A 22,219-nucleotide genomic window follows, 5' to 3' on the forward strand; every position below is an offset into this window, starting at 1 on the left:
GCAAAAGGTGAGATACAGTGGTTGCTGTCACCTGGGGAGAAGCAAGTTACAGGCTATTGGTTTTGCTTCTAATCTTTCCTTCTTTTGTCCCCTCCTTCGCTCTAGGAACTCATAATGGCACTGTCATCTATCACATTGCTGATTCACACAAAATCATCATGAGAGACATGACTGTCCTCTGCTGAAGGCTTTGGAAAGTAACCACTTCTGCTAAAAAAAAATAAGTAATTTAAAAATGCGTAGAAGCCATAACCATGTTCTTTTTGGGTAAAGCAGGAATTTAGATAAGCAAGCTACTTAATAGCTCAGTTAACCCATGCTAGTTAATTAATACAATTAATATATGTTATGAAAACTTTAAATTACATTCACTTTTTAATCTAAGTAAAAATAAGGTAAAGCAAGAGAATGTAGTGGCTCTATTAGAGCATTTTCATCCTATTTTCTAAGACTCCTATATTGTTAAACATCCTTTCAGAGTTTGGGGATTATCCTTTAGTCCTCCAAGTTTAAGGAAAATGCAGAAACTATATTTAATTTTTTTAATATTGAAGAAAACCTTGCAGCAGCATTTCCTGCAATGGCGTATGACTGTTATTTCACACTTTATTTACTTCAGAATCCTCAGAAGGATGCCATATGGTGGTGATAATTTACTGTACTTGAGCGTCTCAGTTTGATTCACATACTTCCTCCACCGAGACTTCAATTGTCAGCTGAAGCAATACTCCAGTTACCTGTGAAAGGTCCTTCTAGAACAGGAATTTTCCCCCAGCTCTTGCACATATCTTTTTGAACCCTTTAATACCTTCAATTGTTCTTGCTCTTTTCTCCTTTGGTAGACTTCTGTGTCTAATATCTTTTCCTGAAGCTTCTTAAATCACAGCAATTCTTGGTATATCTCATATCAAGTACCTGATAAATGAATTTGGCATGTTATGTTATTCTAAATGGGATTCTGAATAGGCATTATGCTGCTTCTTGGCATCTTGTCTTAAGCAGCCTTACTGTGGTTTGCACTTGTTCTTACAACAGCACAGTTAAAAATACCATGGTGGCATTTTTTTTCATTTCACTGGATTCACATTCTCTTTTCCTGCAGAGGAATCCTCCAGGGTCACATTAATATAAGCTATTTGGTTTAAGAAAGTACAGCAAATTTTATCCATGACTGAAAAATGATAAAAAAACCAGAAGCAGTTTATCATTACTGTCTGAGATGAAGTCCTTAATGCAGTGTGGAAACCAGAAGACGAAATCTTCTAGGTTACCTGAGAATTACTTGAAATATTTTATGCGACAAATTAAGCAAGCAGGTTCATTCATGTCTTTGGGCAAATTGTTGGCAACTTGACATGGTGAGAGTTATGACTGTTTCTTAAGAACAAATTGGCAACCATCTCCATGTGTGCTAACACTTTTTACTGTCACTGCCCTTTTCATTTTAACATTACAGATTGTGCCCAGAATTCACAGAACACCTGGAATCAGACTTTATCTTTCTGTGTGCCCACAAGAACTAACAACAATCTGGCAGGAAAAAAATTTTCTGTACCTTCATAAGCATACATAATGCTTTATTTCAGCTGCCTTAGGGAGGAGAGAATACACTTAGTGTCATTAAAGGTTATGTATTTGATTTCACCAAATTGAACAATCTCCTTAAAAACCCCAGGTTTAAATAAATTCATTGCCATTTGTTATATGCTTTTAATTGGTCTGAAGGATAATACCTATTTTTTCTTTTTTTAACCTAACATTAATACTCTGTAGCATTAATCTCCCTCCTTTAAAAAAGAGAGACCTAGAAGCACTGGGAATGATCCCATACAAGCAGACTCTGTTCAGGCAAGAAGCAGATGTACTGGACTGGGGCTTTGGAGGAAGGCATTTTTTTTTTTAGATAATTTATTTTTATTTTATTTTACAGAGCATTTTTGTGAAAGCTCTACACAGGCATTTTAAAATTTAGAATTGCTGATCCTGAAATCTGAATAATTCTTTAAAGTCTCATCTATTTATAATTTTAGTGCTCTGAGTTTAATAGATTAATTTTCAGCTTTACAAGGGCAAGTGACATGCAAGTGTCTTCATACAGTACCTAGGTGTGAACAGAACCTGCAGGAACTGAGAAGGGCTTTTTATTAAGGGTATTTATCCTAGTGAAAACAACATCCAGAGGCAGAGCAACATCCTCACATATGCTGGATTCAGGGGGTATTTGGATCACGTAAAAGGTGGAGCCCTTCCTGTGAACCTCTATAAAATTCATGACGCATAAACATAGTTTTTCATGTTAGCGTTCTGACAAAAAGGGTTAATGTATTTTTTTTGATTTATTAATAATGTAAAGAGGTGGCAATAGCCTCATTATATAAGACAAAGTATAGTGCTTGAGTTTCTGGTCTGCCACGGGCATTTCCAAGGTATTTTTCAGAAAGGTATGAGTGTGCTCTGACCATTCTTTTAGGGAACCAGCAAAAACTTCAGCTTCTATATTTACAATGAGATGCAGCAGGGAGCTAAGCTAACATGCTCTACCTCTATGGCAGTAGTCTCCAAACTTTTTTGGTCATGCACCCCTCTCAGTAAAAAATTGTTGAGCACGCATCCCAAATGTATGTATGCATATTTATTTTTTTACATTGTATACATGTTCTTGATACTGTAGTAATAGATACTGTATGCTTCTTGATACTGTAGTTCTTGATGTATGTTAATTGTATGTTCTTGATACTGTAGTAATAGATACTGTATGCTTCTTGATACTGTAGTTCTTGATGTATGTTACTTGTATGTTCTTGATACTGTAGTAATAGATACTGTATGCTTATTATAAATCAAACAAAAAAAGAAATTAAAAAGGATGAAATCAAGAAAACAGTATTTTAAAATATATATTCTTAGAGGTATAACCTCCCCCCCCCATTTGGTCTCACTAGAGCAATATAATTGAATAGCCTTCATTATTTTTTAAACTCTTGGTTTAACACTTAGCAATTTGAAGGTCTGGTTTATTTCAATAAACTGATCCAGTTTATTTCAATACTCGGTTTTAATGGCTGCCAGCTGAAAGCAGTACTTCACAAAGATATGTAGATCCAAATGGAGGACATACATCGCTGGCTACACTTACTAAACCATAATGTTAATTTTTAAGTCTCTGTCCTGGGGTTCAGCAGCAGCAGTCGTTTTTTCTCCTTCTTAGTAGCTGGGAATAGCACTGACAACACCTATGTTTTTAGTTACTGCTCAAATGTTTAGTCTGACCAAGGACTTTCTGAGTCTCATGCTCTGCCAGGGAGGAGGAGAAACCAGGAGGAAGCAGAGACAGGACACCTGACCCAAACTGACCAAAGAGGTATTCCATACCACAGCACGTCATGCCCAGGATGTAACTGGGAGTTATCCAGAAGGGCACTCATTGCTCAGTCAGGCTTGGTCATTGAGTGGTATCATATTGTCTTCCCTTGTTATTTCCTTTACCATTATTATTATTGGTGGCAGCAGCAGTGGTTTGTGTTATACCTTAGTTACTGGACTGTTCTTATCTCAACCTGTGGGAGCTACATTCTTTCGATTCTCTTTCCCATCCCTTTGGGACTCAGGGGGAGGGAAGAAGGCGGGGGGAGTGAGTGAGCGAGACTGCGTGGCTGACAGAGTTTAAACCATGGCAGTTCTTTTTGACACCCACAGCTCTGCACCAGCTACTAAGAAGGAGAAAACATGACTGCTACTGCTGAACCCAGGACAGTCTCATACACCATTATGTTAAGTCTAGTAAATTTCCATCTTCCTTGATGTCAATCACTTGTTCTTGCAAGCTTATCAGAAGATGTTACATTTTTATATACTTAACAATTGGGTTCAAACCCCACTGAAACTCTTGTGAAGATTTTTAAACAGGCTAGAAAATTCAGTTTCCATGTATTTTAGTGTGAGGATATAAGCATTTCTGTTAGGTGGCTGTCTGACATCATTTGTGAAAATGAAAACACATAATTACCAACATTTCCAAAGTGTTCTCTCCATAGCACAAACTTCTTCTGAAAAGCGGTGACTTTCTCATTGTTAAAGCATCCCTTTCATGCTGAAGGCACATATAATGTAGGGTTTGTTTTTGTTTTTTTTTTTAAATATCTCCTAAAGACAACTTCTGTTCATCACAAATAAGGTCAGAAAGTTTGGAACATTTCTCTCTTTGTAAAACCAAAATGCATAACATCTTCAAGTTCACCAACTCTTTTAGGACTTCACCATAAGGCCCAGTTAGAACTAAACTTAGCTAGAGGTATCAAAGATAACAGGAAGGGATTCTACAGGTACATAGCAAATAAAAAACAGACTAGGGAGAACGTAGGCCCCCTCAGGAAGCTCTTGGGAGAACTGGCTACACAGGATTTGGAGAAGGCTGAGGTTCTGAATGACTTCTTTGCCTCGGTCTTCCCTGGCAAAGGCTCTGAAAAAAACACCCAAGTCTTGGAAGAGAGACGCAGGGACTGTGAGAATGAAGACCTTGGGCCCACTGTAGGAGAGGATCTGGTTCGAGACCATCTTAAAAATCTGAAAGTGCCCAAGTCCATGGGACCTGATGAGATCCATCTGTGGGTCCTGAAGGAGCTGGCAAATGAAGTTGCAAAGCCACTGGCCATCATGTTTGAAAAATCATGGCAGTCAGGTGAAGTTCCCAATGACTGGAAAAAGGGAAATATAAGCCCCATTTTCAAGAAGGGGAAAATGGATGACCCGGGGAATTACAGACCAGGCAGTCTCACCTCTGTGCCTGGCAAAATCTTGGAGCAGATTCTCCTGGAAGGCATGCTAAGGTACATGGAAAACAACAAGGTGCTTGGTGACAGCCAGCATGGCTTCACTAAGGGGAAATCCTGCCTGACCAATTTGGTGGCTTTCTATGATGGGGCTACAGAACCGATGGACAGGGGTAGAGCAGTTGATGTCATCTACCTGGACTTGTGAAAAGCGTTTGACAATGTCCCACACGACATCCTTGTCTCTAAATTGGAGAGACATCAACTTGATGGATGGACCACTCAGTGGATAAAGAACTGGCTGGATGGCTGCACACAAAGAGTTGTGGTCAATGGCTCAATGTCCATCTGGAGACCAGTAACGAGTGGTGTCCCTCAGGGATTGGCATTGGGAGCAGTCTTGTTCAACATCTTTGTCAGTGACATGGACAGTGGGATTGAGTGCGCCCTCAGCAAGTTTGCTGATGACACCAAGCTGTGTGGTTCAGTTGATACGCTGGAGGAAGGAATGCCATCCAGAGGGACCTTGGCACGCTTGTGAGGTGGGCTGATGCCAACCTCATGAAGTTTAACCATGCCAAGTGCAAGGTCCTACACCTGGGTCGGAGCAATCCCAGGCACAGCTACAGGTTGGGCAGAGAAGAGATTCAGAGCAGCCCTGTGGAGAAGGACTTGGGGGTGTTGGATGATGAGAAAATGAACATGGGCCGGCTTCAGTGTGCGCTTGCAGCCCAGAAAGCCAACCGTATCCTGGGCTGCATCAAAAGCAGCATGACCAGCAGGTCGAAGGAGGTGATCCTGCCCCTCTACTCTGCTCTCATGAGACCTCACCTGGAGTATTGTGTGCACTTCTGGTGTCCTCAACATAAAAAGGACATGGAACTGTTGGAACAAGTCCAGAGAAGGGCCATGAGGATGATCAGGGGGCTGGAGCACCTCCCGTATGAAGACAGGCTGAGGAAGTTGGGGCTGTTCAGCCTGGAGAAGAGAAGGCTGCGTGGAGACCTCATAGCAGCCTTCCAGTATCTGAAGGGGGCCTGTAAGGATGCTGGGGATGGACTCTTCATTAGGGACTGTAGTGATAGGACAAGGGGTAACGGGTTAAAACTTAAACAGGGGAAGTTTAGATTGGATATAAGAAGGAAATTCTTTCCTGTTAGAGTGGTGAGGCACTGGAATAGGTTGCCCAGGGAGGTTGTGAATGCTCCATCCCTGGCAGTGTTCAAGACCAGCTGGACGAGGCCTTGGGTGATATGATTTAGTGTGAGGTATCCCTGCCCATGGCAGGGGGGTTGGAACTTGATGATCTTAAGGTCCTTTCCAACCCTAATTATTCTATGATTCTATAAGAAAACCAGTGAACCTATGTGGGTTACAAATGACTGTCATAGTCACTACCCATCTCGTTACAGAACATTAGAAGTATTCTGCTATTTAAAGGCTTTTGAGTCGTTTTTTATTTTAATATTAAAAAAAATAAAATAATTACATCATTAGCACCCTGTAGCAGTTCATGCACTTTTGGCTCCAGCTTCTTTGCTGCAAGCTCTTGCTTATGAGTGACAGAGTAAACTAATTTCACATGTGATGCTAGCTCTGTAGCCTTACCCTGGAATACATTTTTTATTCCAGAGGCTCCATCAGTGGTTACACTTACACAGTTTTTCCATAAAGCATTACTCTTATTAAAGAAGTCATTTTTGTGAAGAATGTACATTCTGCAGTACATTTTTCCTTCAGTGGCTCACAAAAAAAAGTACTTTTTTACCTGATTCATTATTGAAGCAGAATTCAGCAAACGCTGTAAGCTGAGAGATATGGAAACATCTGTACTTTCACCTAGCTGCATTAAATCTTCTCCACTGCATGACTTGTTCTAATATCTGTTTCTTCAACTCTAACTTTTCTGTGCATCTTCCAACGGTATTTACTGACAAAAGAATGGACTTCAGTTTGTCACAGTGTTGTTCTCCATTTATTATTTCAGCTGTTTTTACCAGAGTGGGAAGAATATATGCTGTGCCAATAGTATGGGGTGTTTTTATTTTCTTTGCTGTTAAGTAAGGCACTTCAGATTGAGTATTTCATGACTTTAAGCTTCACTGAAAAAACTGCAGACGTTTGTCTTCATGTTCTGGATGCTTAACTTTTAAATGTCTTTCTAATAGTAATGAATTCATTTATTATCAATAGCTAATGTCTTAAGGCACAACATACACTTCATTATTACCAACAACAGCTATAAATCCATATTTCAAACAGTTTTCTTGATAAGTTTGCCTTTGGGAGGTGGAGGGAGGCAAATTCATGTCAGATCTGGTTAGCTTGTCATTGTTTGGCTGATGAAGAGCTTGTACTAGCAGTAGAAGTGTCAGCTCTGCCATTTTCTTGTTTGCTTGTACTGGCATTATCAGTATTGTCTTCAATCTGCAGTTTCTTTGCAGGAATCTTGTTAAGCCACTTCTCCATTTTGTAGCTTAGTAAAAACTAGATAACATGATCCATAAATCTACTTAATTAGGCACGTGTGAGTGAGGATGCCACTGTCAACCCCTCCACATTGTGAAGTACCTACACTTTCTTCAAGGCAGCCCATAAACCCTACATGACTGTGTGAAATATGGACTGACTAAAGGCAGGAGCGTCAGTCTGTATAGTAAATATTAGTAAAGCTTAAATTCATTCTTAATCTTTTAGATAAAAATAAATATAAATGGAATGTCAACTATTTTCTTCCTGTACCCTAATGAATTGTCTTGTGCACCCACTGGGGTGCACACACCCCTTTTTGGAGACCAGCTCTCTGTGGGATCCTTAGTCCTACTCACTCTTTAGCTGTGCAAAGTTCAGTTTGCCAGAATCTATCTGGATGACAGCATGCATGGAAGGCAATCTGTGCCCACCTGCAAAAAGACATACACTTCAAAGCATATGTCTATAAAAAGAAGACATATGCTTAAAGTACCTAGAGTCCCTATACACTTCCTCTCCCATGACTGAACATAGAAATTCTATCCAGTTTTCCCACTGGAATGAGAAGCAATGTCAAGAACAAAAACCTCAAAATTGAGAAGAAAACCATAAGATTGATTTGCAATTTGGAAATAGACTGTACAGTAAGAGACAAAATGACTTCTAAGATGGATTAAGACAGAACCAAATCATGATGATGCAGTCTGTACATGATAAATTGTCTCCAATCTCTTTAATCTAGCAGGCAAAAATACATAAAATATAGTGACTAGAAGTTAAAGATGAAACAAGACACATTTTTTAATGTGTATCACTATCCCTTAGGACAATGACAAAGACTGTCATTGTAAATTTCCCAGCCTTCTGGTTTTCTTGAGCATGAATTCATGAGAAATTACAGTATTATCCATATATGAATTGGATTCTGTAGCATTTTTACTTAGCAAAGCAAGAAAATACCTAATGTTTGACTATGAAACAATGATTTCATGCTAGAGAGATAACCAAGCTTTCGGATTTTGAACTCCTTCCTGGTACCCTCTCTAATCTGCACTCCATTTATTTACACCTTTGTGTCTGTATTGACAAATGAGAATAAATACCCATAGATAATAGCTATAGCTGAACCCAGGACAATAATAAAAATATCAAGGTCTTTTTAACTATTTAAAATCTACTGATGGAAAACCACCACTTTCATTTCACTGGCAGAATCCTGAGCACAAAGCAGTAACATGATATAGCAAGTCCAGTTAGAATGAAGTTATGATGTCAAGCTCCTTCAGAGCAGCCTCTGTAGCTCTGCGCTTTGCATTTGTGGATAAAACAGCAGTCACAACCCACTAGTGCTTTAGCTATTGTTCAACAGTGCTTGCACAGTATCAAAGATTTCTTTCTGCCTTTTGCCGAGAAAAGTCAGTAACCAAGGAGTAGGTAAGATGTCGGTAGAGGATACAGTGAGAACAGCTGACCCAAACTGATGGAAGGGATATTCCATACCGTATGGTATCATACTCAGCAATAAAATCTCAGGGAAGGATTTTTACATTATACTACACAACATTGTATTAAGATCTACCGGTATATAAACAGGATTTTTAAAGAAAAAATATAAAGATTTTAACACCCAAAAGAAATGTATCAGTCAATCTGAACTCCTGCAAAATACAGGGCATAATGATTCAGTCAGAAAGTACTGCACCAAAACCATGGGACGGAGGTTGACAGAACCTCAGCCTCAATAAATATCTTTTTTGAAAGTCCTTTCTGTCTTAGAGAAAGGTGAGAACTTTTACTTTTTGCTGCAGATGTATTCTTAGGATCATGCTTAAAATCCCAGGTCCCATACAGTTTAGCATTTGCTTATCATGCAATCATATTTAGCTTTCTTTTTGCTTAAATAAAAGCTTGCAAATAGGCCTAACTACAGCTGAGATTTTTTCCTTCCTTGCATTGAAATGCAAACATCCATACTGTGTACATTTGCAAATACTTGCATTGGTTTTCCTTGTCCATCTTTCATTCTTACACTAAATTTTACAGGAAAAAGGTCTTTCATACTGATAATAGAAAATTAATGTGAATTCAGTACTAGTCCACAGTTTCATTTTAAATTGACTCAGAATTTCTACCATAGCTTCAAAGGATCTGTGAGCCTTATTTAACTTGCACCACAGTATCACCCCTACAGGCCTCTCCTCGGATTTTGCCAAAAGCCAGGCTGCAATTTCGTCCAAGCTACTGCAGCAGGAGGGTAGCCCAGTCCTCCTCATTCTTTGCCTGTGTTTCCTGTTGAGCTTACTTGCATCCATCCAACACAGCAAACCAGCCATGTAAAATCTCTCAGGTATTCCACTGATAAAGCTTGATAACTGCATGAGCAGCTCAAGTCCTTCCCACTTGTTTCCCAGTCTGCATGCATTTGTGTATTTTTGAGTCAGGTGTTCCTTCACCCTGCTTTATCATTCCTAAATTCTCTCTTGTTCCTGTCACCCTGCACCGTGTGCTTTTGAGCCATCCCTGCCATTATCTCATTCAACTCTGGGTTATCTCCCTCCCATGCAGTTAGTAGGTTTGTAGTTTTAGTTAGCCAATGGAAAGCAGTATGAATCTGGACAGTATCATCTATGTTTTTTTCTACTGAGACACCTCAACTTGGGGTGAGAGGTGCCCATGGGCTATGAAGGTAACTTTATCTGCCTAAGAGTATTGGCCAAAAATATACAGGAATCTTGCCTGAGAAATAAAGGGTCAATCAGAGGTAAAATTAAGAAATTGATGACAAGTATTTTATATGGAAAAAAAACAACAAGTTATGCAAAGCATTTTAAGGACACAATATTTAAACTAAACAAGGCAGTCAAGGTGATGGGATTTCTTTAGTTTTGTCTAGTAGAAGTGCACAAAGGAAAAGCAATTCCAGGAGAAGAGAAAAGCTAAAAAACACTAGCTTTGAGGCAAAAGGTTGTTGGTAAGTTCTTGTTTTTTGCCTTTGACAAGCATTTGTCCTGAGGTGTCTAATATTCACATAAACAAAAGCATCCATGAAACTATGGGTGATGAAATCCATCACAGAAAACTTCCTAGTAAACACCATGTTTTTTCATTTCAGGAAGCTGGACAAGCAAAGTGAAACTGGTCGGAGGGCAGACCTCAGGACGGACTGCAGAAGGCTGACAAGGGTAACACAGAGCACTTGTCTGTTCCACCAGTGCAAGAGCAAACACTTTTGCAATCATTCGACCCGACAGATGCAACAAAACGAGATTTTTACTAGGCTGTAGGCAAATTAGTGTGCTAGTACATCAGAACATCATATAGGCTGAAATTAAACAAGTAAAGCTAAAGTGAGGAAAATGACTGGAAAGCAAAATAAGAGCTGAAGGCTACACAGCAGCACACCCTAATCAAAAGGTAGTTCATATATTCCCCGACTCTCCTTCTCCAGGGCATACCATTTCAATGTGATGCAGACAGCGCTACAATCTCTCATACTGCAAGGAGTACAATTTTTTGGAATAGCCAAAGAAATATATCAAAGCTGTGAACTCCACAAGCAACACACTGCATTAGCATGGCAATTTGTATCAGTACTAAACTAGGGGTCTCTGGACACTTCTGAATTCTTACTGTGATTGTCAGGACTGGATATAAAACCCTACAGTAAAAATGAAGATTTGTGTAATTTATTCTAAGCATTTTGAAACAGATTTTCCTCCCTTTTCCTTCCAACTAGTGATTTTAATACTGATATAAATTTCTGGTTTATAGTCTTACAGAAAAGAAGACATCTTGAAATGATATGTGGACATCTTGATGAAGCTATGCAATGATAAAAATTACTTGGAGAATACGGAAGGATACACTTTTCATTGATAAAGTTGCTGCAGCTGGATCCTACAGTCCCATTCTGTTTAAAATTAGCATCTCACGTACAAAATCACTTCAGATAAATGAAGATCATACCTCTACTATATACAACCTCAAAAGGCAGAAGAATCTCAGAGAGAAGTTGTTTTCAAGCTGGAGGCATAATGAGAGTCAGAGTTCAGCATAAAGCAAGGGGGGGAAGTAAGCTAAGTAAGGTCTGGGGAAAACATACCTGATGCTTCTTAGTAACTGCAAATGAGCAGTTAGTCATATCCTTTGCTTGAAGGCAAGAGGAACAGTGGAGAGTATTTTTCTATATGGAATAGGAGGGATATTTTATGGACAGATTCTTGCTTCTGTAGGAAGCTGCAGTTTCAGCAATCAGCATGCAAGCACTGCTCCCCAGAACTGCAAAACCACATCCTCCTCTTTCCCATACATGTACTTGGAGTAGTGCATATTCCTAAATACTTTTGTTTGTTTACTTGTTAGAAAAGGCAACTGTATCCTATGGTATGAGCTGGCTTGACAGCTTCCCCCGGTCCTTGATAACTGTTTGTTCTCTCTGGCAAGCTTCACTTGATCACAGATTATTGTTAAGGAAGCTTTGGCCTGCTTGTTAGGATCTCCTATATAATGCCATATATCGTCTCGTCTCTCATGGTGCAGTTTCTGTTTCTCTTAGCAACCCCTATTTAGATCAGAGAGGCAAAACGTGTCAGAACAAATCTTCACTATGTCTCTAAACTGCAAACAAAGTAAAGTAAAGACACTCCTGCTTATGCCACATTACTAAGTGCATATCTAAGGAATGACTAGAGCAGTGTCTGCAGAAGAAAGACCAACATCTGCTCATTTCTCACCATCCAAACAACTGCCAGCTCAATCTCTATATACAGGCTGAACCTTAAAAAAAGTTTTGTAAGTGAAACAATCTCTACAACACTATCTAATTCTGTTCTGTTATCCTCCTCCCTTTAGTACATGTGTAATTTGCAGAATGAAGTACAGGAATTCACCACCCACCTTCCTCCCTCGAAGCAGTGCAGCAAAAATATAAGCATTTCTTGTTATGCATCAGTTTAAGGGTATCTGGACACATTCCTTGTTTTCCACCTACTCTGTACCCTTCTGGAATGGGTTGCACTCCATTTATTACAGTAGTTCAAATACTTGGAGTTACTGCTAGGAAAGGATGCAGGTATCTGCCACTGTACTGATTAGGGCTCCATCCTGGTCATGGACTGATGTGAGTTCAACCTCCCTTTAGAAGATCCAAATAGAAGGGAACAGAAAGAGAATTTCCACTTCCTTGGTGTGTTCTTGAAAGAGGAGGTAAGGAAAAAATGCCATCATTGCAGAAGTAGCTCTCTGAGAGTCAGGACTGACTTCCACTCTGCATTTGAAATACAGACAGTAGCTCTTTGGGGTCCAGGAAATTAATCAGGGATGCAAATCCTGCATGGACAGAACCACATCTCTATAGGCCCATAGGAAGGCTTTAACTTCCTGGAAAGTGGCAGGATTTATAATACATGGAAATCTTGGTGCTGAGTCTTTGCTACCTTTCCTAGTTCCTTGGTCTGTGTGCTGTCATCTCTGACTGATTTTGGGAATGTATCCAAAAAGTACTTCAACAATTGCATAAGGAGGAACAACTAAACTCCACAGGTCTTGAAGCTAGGGACAAGGAGTCTAAGCACTTTTATAGACCTAGCTTTATGAGTCTCCTTAAAGCTTCCTCTAGTGTCACAGCAACAACAAAGAGCTCTGGAGATGAAGTTAAAACAGCCACTACAACGTTTTTAGTGAATTTATCTCCTGTTTAACATGTATGCAATTGAGCTTTTGACATTTACAGAAAGGGTTGTCTCAAGTTCTCTTTAGCTGTGTTGACTTCAGTCAGTTTAGAAATGGGTGCGCTGGAAGAACTCATGCATTCATTCAGCCATATAATACTAATACAATGTCTAAGTAGTTTGTCTTATTTGGATTAAAAAAAAAAAAGAGGCATTTAGCAAAAAATTGTTTATAATGAATTTAAAGGGTATCTCAATATCATAATTATGATTATTATCTTAACATTTGCAATAATCATGTTTGATTAATTCTGCATTTTCTAACAAAAAGAAATAAATATATTTTTATTAAATGTGTCAGTCATCCATGAAGTGATGGAACACTGAATTAACAAATCAAATACATTCACTTGTAGAAGGAGCCCATAGTTGCAATTCTGTTTGATTAGACTGGGGGGGGAAGAAAGGAGATTCTTATAAAGAATGGGGTGTATCTAAAATCCACAAGAATTTATCACTGAAAGGGATTGCCTCAGACAACCAAACAGTTGATACATAGATTAAGATAATCCACACAAGGGAAGTCTCTTCATATGCTGCAGGCTCTAAAACACTTTCCAGAACCAAAACTTAAATCTGTAATAAAATATTAAAGGCTATAGCTATAATTTTCCAAAAGAGTTTAAAAGTGAGAGAATCTGAAAGAACCAACGATGTCTTAAGATCCTGCAGCAGCTGGGATCTGTTAAATTAAAATCCTCGAAATTCTAGGAAGCATACCACATGTAAAGACCTATCACATGTGAAGCTCTACACTTCATTTTCTAATTTAAGTTAAAAAAAAAAAATCAAACCAGGTACCCTTTACGATGATCTGCTTCTTCTTGTTATGGGAATTCCTTTATTCCCTTTGTCATCTACAAGTTTATAAATTGCTCTCCTCAAAGTAATGAATTAATACACTGAAAATGATTGGTCTTTCCTTCTAGACTTTGTTATTCCTGCACCCCATACAGATAGAGCAGTCTGTGCAGCAGTCATGGGCTTCACTTTGGGCTGCTCTGGAGACAAGGTCCAGGATCATCAGGTAAATCCTAGGAAGCCCCAGAGGTCACTTCCAACTTCAATCTTTCTGGAATTATCTGAACTCCTGAAAGCGTGCTTCACAGTAATAGTTGAGATTTCAGAATGCTGCTATAAAATCCATAGGTATGTTTAAACTGCCTTGAAAAATAATGTTTTTCTGGGTCTTGGAATTAGAATTGTGCTGTGAATTTTGAGGGACTTTTTTGGTAAAGATCTAAGCCATGAGATTTGGTAAAGGGAAATACCCAGTTGATGTGTCCTGTATTTCTAAAAGTTTTGATACAGGTTAGTAGCTCAAATTATTCTACTGATCTGCAACAAGGATGATTTTTGTTCACCATGATTTGGAGCTGTTTTCCAAACTATATAATTGTTTAGAAAGTAATTTTCATGTACTCCACTACTCTTGTGCTAGTCACTGGCATCAAACAAGCTCAGAATATGCCAATGGCAAACAAAAATTCTTAAGTAAGGGGTAGCAATAAGTAATGCCATTAAATTTACCAGGTCACAACTCTCAAAAAAGTATTCTCTCTGAGGGAAAAGACATTTTGTTCAATGGTTTAGGACACTTCTCACCTACAAATGAACCCCTACTCTGTAGCTGAATGTGCACACACCATTTCTTATACAGATGGACAAACCTAAAGTTCTATCTCTCTGCTTTCTCCCCATTTCCTGTCCTATAATCGTATGACTTTCTCATAATCTCACGGCCTCTAGATATTTATCAGAACTCAGAAACATGTTAAACCTAGTACTTAGTAGTGTTCAAACCCTCTAGAAGTTCCACTGTAACTTTGACAACTTCTCCCTATTTAATTTCCATTACATTGTCACAATTTTTGCAAAATAGAAAAAGAATTCACCATACAAACATAAACACCGTTTCCTGGCAAGCAGAAATGCCTAGATCCACTACATGCCCCACTCCCTCTTGGAGGTGAACAAACATCTCAAAACAAAAAAAAAAACTGTTTGCATAACGGCTTTCACACTCTCACAATGCAAAATCTGCACTTTGCACGTTGAGAGATATCCAGTAAGTCTCCAAGAAAGTTCCTTCTTTTCCAAAGGATATGAGAACTGCAAGGAAAGCTATAACCACAGAGCCTGAGTCACCCTTCAAATGGAAGATTAGCTTTGGACAGATGAGCTGATTCATGACACAGTGGAATGACTGCTAAGATCACGTGCAACAAAGAAGGCAGAAACTTGGGTGGGCAGTTGCAGGGGGAGGACTGCCCCTTTCATCAGCAGTCTGCAGTAAAAGTGGAGTAAATAAAATATGAAACTGCACTGGAAGCCTAACTGTATGCACATCAATCTGCCTGCTCCACACAAATGAACAAAAGAGTGGCCAGATGTTAACAGCTTAAATTCTTACTTCTCTGGGAGGCTGTCAGCCTGAGACATATGCTACAGAGTGATTCACACCACTGTTTCACTAAAGATCCCCAGTACAACACTGTAGCAAAGATAATCAGGGGACAAATGGCATTGCATTAATGACACAACAGATACATATTCAGGGGATGACTGTGAATATGTGAAAATTCCTTAGAAGAGTAGTGTTAATCCTCATCTTGGACCCTTTCTTCTTTTTCTATAGAGTGAATTATTAACATGAAAGGAAGGCAGAATTGTGACTGTGTGACACTACATCATATGCTCTCCTACATTTCTAGATTTGAAGTCCAAGAAGGTTGACTGTGATGTCTTTTCTTAAACCCTTTCCTTAGGGAAAAGATATTTCCAGCCCTGCAGAGATCCCACTTTTTACATCAGTAGTTCACAGCTTTGAAGTATATATCCAAGCTTGCTGAAAACTTGCTTTTGTTTTTCTTTTAAAACAGCAAAAGAAAAATAAGAAACCTCTGTGTTTAATATAGTATATATTTCAACAAATGCTTAAAGGATATTTCAGGTCGTATCAAGGCATCTCAAGCACCCTACACACATGAGAAGAATAGACTATGTCAATAACTATCCAGTAATGATGACAAAATTTACAACTTTTGCCTCACAAACTGGGCAGAAGTTACCTGTTTATTTTGCCCTGACTATAGCAGTCTATGTTAGGAAAAGACTGCTCTTTCCCCAAAAGCAGCTGAGCACAAGAAGGTGGGAGAAATTCCTGGATGGGACCAGGAAAGGAAAGATCTGGTAAAAAATTTCATTTCCTTTAGAGACAAACATGAACCAGTAAAAGGAATCTGAAAGGTGCTGTGGAAGGAATGAAATGATACAGAAAACAAGCAAAAATATGGATAGGGTACAGGAGGAAGACACATGTTGAAAAAGTAAGAGACAGTAAGAAAAGATAGTTTGAGAAAGTTCTACAGTTAAGCAATTACCATTGTAATGTCTCAGTTTTCTTTCTCTCATTCTTTTCTCTCCATGTATTTTCCCATATTTTTTCTTTTACTACCTCCTATCTCTCATATGTGTTATTTTTTGCCTCTCTTTTCTGCTTTTCTGCTCTCATAAACGAAGGTGCAGGGCTCCTTCTAGGATTAAATCACTGGGCTCTGCGCAGAGCTTCCAGCTTAAATATTGCTGTTATCTGGTAAATTTGATCCTTCCAAGATCATTCTTGAAGAAAAAGTACCATTTTTCTTGCTGCATTAATACCTGTTCGCAACTGCAATGGAGAGTGCAAATCTCTGTTCTTCTGTCTTTTCTCAGAATCCAAGCCTGAGAAGTCAGTGTGTAATCACACCTTGGAAGTCTGCCCAGGGCAGTGGTGGAGTCACCACCCTGGAAGCATTCAAAAACCTTGTAGATGAGGCCCTTAGTGACATGGTTTAGTGGTGGCCTTGTCAGTCCTGGGGTAATGGTTGGACTTGATGATCTTATAGGTCTTTTCCAACCTAGCTGATTCTAAGATTATATAATGTATACCTACAGCCATCAAGCACTGGTCATTTTCTGGCTGAAATTTGACAGGTCACCAGACATTGTATTTCTTTTCCCTGCCTAATCTCTCCCAAACCCTCAGTAAATCTCTCACTCCATCTGCTTATCCATTGAATTGACTGCTAACTCAGATCCTAGTTCACAGACTCCAAAGAGAGAGAACAAAGATACAATAAGCAAACTTCATCAGGAACTGTAGTGATAGGACAAGAGGTAACAGGCTCAAACTTAAACAGGGGAAGTTAAGGTTAGGTATAAGGAAGAAGCTCTTTACTGTGTGGGTGGTGGGACACTGGAATGGTGTTCAAGGCCGGGTTGGACACAGCTTTGGGTGACATGGTTTACTGTGAGATATCCCTGTCCATGGCAGGGGGGCTGGAACTAGATGATCTTAAGGTCCTTTCCAACTCAAACCATTCTGTGATTCTAGATTAGTAAGATCTCTACCCTGCTTTCTCTACAGGTATAGACATATACTATGCTGAGAAAGCTTGTTTACTAGCTGCTTTTCTTTGGAACAATTTTATTTTTTCCAGTATTACATTTTTCTGGGATGAGAATTGGAATTTATAGGTGCTAACTGCTTTTAACATGGGTAAAAAGGACCCCGAGGACCTGCTGATTTTGAAGTAGATGTCGGTGCACAAAATGCAGCACAACCTCAAGAAATCCTGAGTGTTAATCATGTCAGCCAGAAAAAGTGTTATTTTGTCCACTTACAAGGGTTTTTCTCTTTAGTTTTTGTCACCAAGGTATTTTTAGGTTATTAAACTCAATAAAGATCATCAGAGTCACAAGAGAGAAAATTTTATCTCTTATTTTTTATACTGTTCATCTATTTCATTAGCTTACTGCACACTTCTCATTTCTTCTGTCTTTTTGAAATGCCACCTACACTGATAAAATTGCATTAGGAGTTCTCAATATTTCCAGGAAGAAGCAGAGAAATCACACAGAGAGATAACTATTAAGAAGTAGAGAAAAACAAAGAGTCACTTGAGACGATCAGAATTTAACTTGTTTTAAAAACAATCCCAGACAAGATACCCAGTGGGAGGGAAATACATATTTTTAAAAATCTAGAAATAGCATAAATATGCCACCAAATATGAGGCAAAAATGCAGTTTCACTGAGTTTTAGTGCAACAGGGAGCAAAAAGAAACTGAAGTCTGCCTAGAGGAAGTGTCCTATCAAAACAGGGAAGCCAGAATCCCTCTTGTACCAGTGAAATCAAGTGTCAACCTTCAGGTTGAAGCAAACCATGAACAAAAAAAATGTGCATAAATAAATAAGCAATGTGCAGAAAAGAGCAGTAAAATACTGAAGGCAAACTAGAATTACTAATTAATAAATATAGCATTATCTGAAAAACAGTAAATAATTATGCAATTTTCTGTTTCATGGTCATATTTTGAAGCCTTCACATCTTCTATAATACTGGTGACTCCTAACAATTTTGAGTTACTGACAGTTAAGTATGACTTTGTTTTCATGACTCTTCCCACTGAAACATTAAACACAACAGGAGTATTACTTGTTTTGTCTAAGTCAAACTACAAACCCAAACAGGTAGCGCTAGACAGCAACAAAACTGGACATACTGGTTGCTGCATAATTTCCAACCAGCTGAAAGTTCATCAGGGAACTAGAAACAGGACATGGTCAGGACTTTTCCAAGAACTGTGTATGCGACAGCTATAATTCTTCAGGGATGACAAATATTAAAGCTAGCCTTGCTTTGAGCAGCAGGTTGGACCAGGCAACCTCCTGAGGTCTCTTCCGAACTAAATCATCCTATGATTACATACCATAGCAAATACTTAAAGCTGAAAATCATGAAAATATTTTGTAACCTCATTAACAAATCTTTGCCACAGAATTAACCTTTGAAACAGAATCTTCTCCCAGAGGATGAGAATAGAGCACGGCAAGACACAAAATATAGGACACAGGAGCACAATAGGCATGAATTTGTCCTCATTAAGTAACAGGATGTATATTATCCTTATACCAGGATGACTTATACAATTTAAAAAATAATCCAGTAGAAGAGACCATTGATTTCAGCTCACTTGAAAACCCATAATCCTTGGGATTCTCCCAAGAAAGGAACCTTCAATATATCAGATATAGAGATACATAGGTATCAGTATCATATATATATACTGTCTCTGTGCTATAAGAACTGAAAGCATGCTGGCATAAACTTCTCCATTCTCTCTACACATATTTTGTCTTTCTCAGTTACGTGGAGAATAAGGAAGATATAACATTTTTTTTTTATAAGAAAGAGGTTTTTCCACCAAGTAAAAGGAAATGTGTGATTGTGATAACACAAAGTCTCTGCAGGAAGGGTTCCCAAGGGAAATGGCTAAAATAGAAGCAAGAAATTCTTTGATATTTTTGGCTCCAGAGATAAATTGGAATAAGAATGATAATCTAAGCAATTGAGGCAACTGTCACATTACAAAGCAAGGTAAACCAAAGAAACAGCTTTATGACTTTCAGAGGTAGACAGCTTGCAGACAAGTTAGGTGAGCTTTAATTATCAGCATATAAGATTCTAGTAAAAAAATGCAGAGAGACAGGATACAGTGATCCAGCTAAAGTGATCAGCCCCAGGAACAACAAAAGTTAGATGGCAGCTAAAGGATGCAATTGGAGTTCTTGTTGACTACACTCTATGGATATGAAGTTTTCTCGAAGAAAGCAGTATCTATGTGCACATGTGTTTAGGTGGAAGGACATCTGGAGGAAATTAAGACAGAGATCTGTCAAACTGATACAGTCTTTCTGTGTGGAACTTACACCCATGCCTTTAGTCCTGTATCTTCAGCCTCTGCCATGGACCTGCCCAGCTATCACTAGACCTGAACCTGACCTGTGAAATGATTTCCCTGCTTGGCCTTGGACCTGCCTCATTGCCATGGACTTACTTGCCTCACAATCTGCACCCTTGTCTGAGCCTGGCCTCGAACTCTGGGCCTGCTTTTCCCCCTTGCAGTGAAGCTGGGCCATCTGCCCAGCCATCACATGTGCCGCTCCACTGCTGGTGGCTCCCATCCCTGACTGCTCCTAGACAATTAATTATTTCCTCCAGTTTTTCCTGTGCTTTCACATGGAATGGATAAACTCTGCATGGAGCTGAAAAAGGAAGGATGGAGCTGTAATAATTTCAAAGGCCCAGGATTCAAAACACTCTATAAAAATCACCTGATTTCAAGGAAGTTTCAACTAGATCTTTCATTACCTGAAAGCTTTAATGAATCACACTAAATTGAGTTTGCAGTCTGACACAGAAGGTTGCTTACATTTCAAGAGAAATTGAAAGACTTTGAAATCAAGTGTATTACTCTAGCAAATCCTCGAAAGCTGCAGTTTTAACATTTCTTGTGACTCTGACAGACATGAAGTCCATCCTGTCCCAAAGGCAAACCGCAAATTCCTATGTTGCATTTGTTTAGTTTTATCTTAGCAAACCCTACATGATGTTCAACAACCTATCCAGTCTATTCCACTGTTTCCCACATTTAATCTTTTGCATAAACATGTTTCTAGATTACTAATTTTCTTATAGACATCTCTAATCTAATTCATTCTCAAAGATGACACTAGACCTGATGTTCCAAAGTACATCTAATAAGCATTAATTATTGTTAAAATTTATTCTGTGTATCTTAAGTGTCAATATTTCATTATATCAGGGGTGGTGAAATGAGACCCACTTTCTTTCTACTATCTACAGTAGGTCAAACAGCTTGAACTTCTTGACCCGTACAGTTTGTGGTTCATTGTATTGCTTCTCATATGTTTCTCTGGAGATGTGCTGCCTAGATAGACATGTTGCACTTTTTCACTTAGCATATTATTTATATTGAAACCTGTCTCTACTTTTCAAGATCATCCTCAAACCTAACCCTGTCCTCTGCAAAGTGCTTGAAGCTTTTCCCTGCTAGGTATCAACTGCAGATTTAATAAACATTTTCTCTATCCCAGTATCTAAAGAAAACCTCATCTTTCTAGAGAAAACCTCATGACAGCATCTCATCCTTCTTGTTCGACAGCAAACCCCTGATAACTATTCTTTGAAATTATAATTCCAAGACAAAGAAAGATAAAACATGTCATAGTTTTGGGTGACTTTTTCCTTCAGCATGTTTTAAAAACTAATATTCAACATATCTCATGTCAGTCAACCTTGGTGGCAGAAAGATTGGTTAGAGACTGTTCTTACAGAATCTTCTTCAATATTAAGTTTCCTTACTTTTCTTTAGGAATACCTTTAACATTTTTATAAGTCATAAAACTTCACACTTATCACCTATGCCATCTCTTTGAAACCTGTTATCTTGTCATAGAGGGAAATCAGATTGCTATACGTGATTTATTCTTGACAAATCAGTTTTGGCCACTGCTTAGCACCTTTTTGTCTTCTGGGTGATTCCAAATAGATTATCTGCCCAAATGTCTTTCCAGGAATTAAATTTATCTTGACTGGTCTATAATTCCCTTGGTCTTTATGTGTTTTTTGGAAAGACAGACACAAAGCTTTCTTCCTTCCCCCTGCAATTCACCTTCTTTTTGTCCTTTAATTCTCAAAGCTCATAAGGGAAGGCTCCAAGATTTCTTAAGTATGTTATAACAAACTAATTATGCCAGATGATTTGAAAATATCTTGCTCATCTAAGCAATTGGCAACCTGTTCTTATCCCTCTTCACTAGTTTAATTATGCCAGTCTTCAGAACTCAGCCATCTTTTTTAATGAATGCTAAGAAAAACAAAACAAAACCCACCAACAAACAAACAAACAAAAAAAAACCTAAAAACCAAAACATACAACCGAGAAACTGGTAGGCTTCTACTAGTTAGTCCATTAATGGATAGAGAAGCAAAACTCTTTCCCTTGTCTTGCTCTATTTAATTACTTCTAGGATCTTTAAGTATTCCATTGTTAAAAACATGCTTAAAGCATTTGGCCCATACATTATTGTCATTTCTATGATCAAAATGTTGCTCAGGGTCAAACTCAGAATATTCGGAGGGTACATGGTATTTGGTCTTATCAATTCTGGGGGCTTCAGTCATTTCTCTCTCAGTAAACTCCTCCAATATTTTCAGCCATAGACTTACCAGAATTTGTTCCTCAGTGTTCAGACTGATGCTTACAATATATCAGAGAGCAAAAGGAACACGATGAAATTAAACTCATTCTCTCTTTTAAGTGAACTAATGTCAGGATACAAGACTCCTTCAAAATCATACACTTTGGCAAGTCACAGAGCATAAAGAAAACTTTGCTACC

The 22,219-nt window shown here is 38.6% G+C and overlaps 1 protein-coding gene across 3 annotated transcripts in view; it reads right to left on the reverse strand.

The window, feature by feature from the left end:
* Positions 1 to 22,219, reverse strand: part of GABBR2 (gamma-aminobutyric acid type B receptor subunit 2) — a 445,865-nt gene that overhangs the window by 251,448 nt on the left and 172,198 nt on the right. The window lies entirely within an intron of this gene.

Source organism: Pezoporus wallicus, unplaced genomic scaffold, assembly GCF_028554395.1.
Source record: "Pezoporus wallicus isolate ANWC-B61680 ecotype Strahan unplaced genomic scaffold, APGP_CSIRO_Pwel_v1 contig_749, whole genome shotgun sequence".
In the NCBI taxonomy this organism is placed as follows: domain Eukaryota; kingdom Metazoa; phylum Chordata; class Aves; order Psittaciformes; family Psittacidae; genus Pezoporus; species Pezoporus wallicus.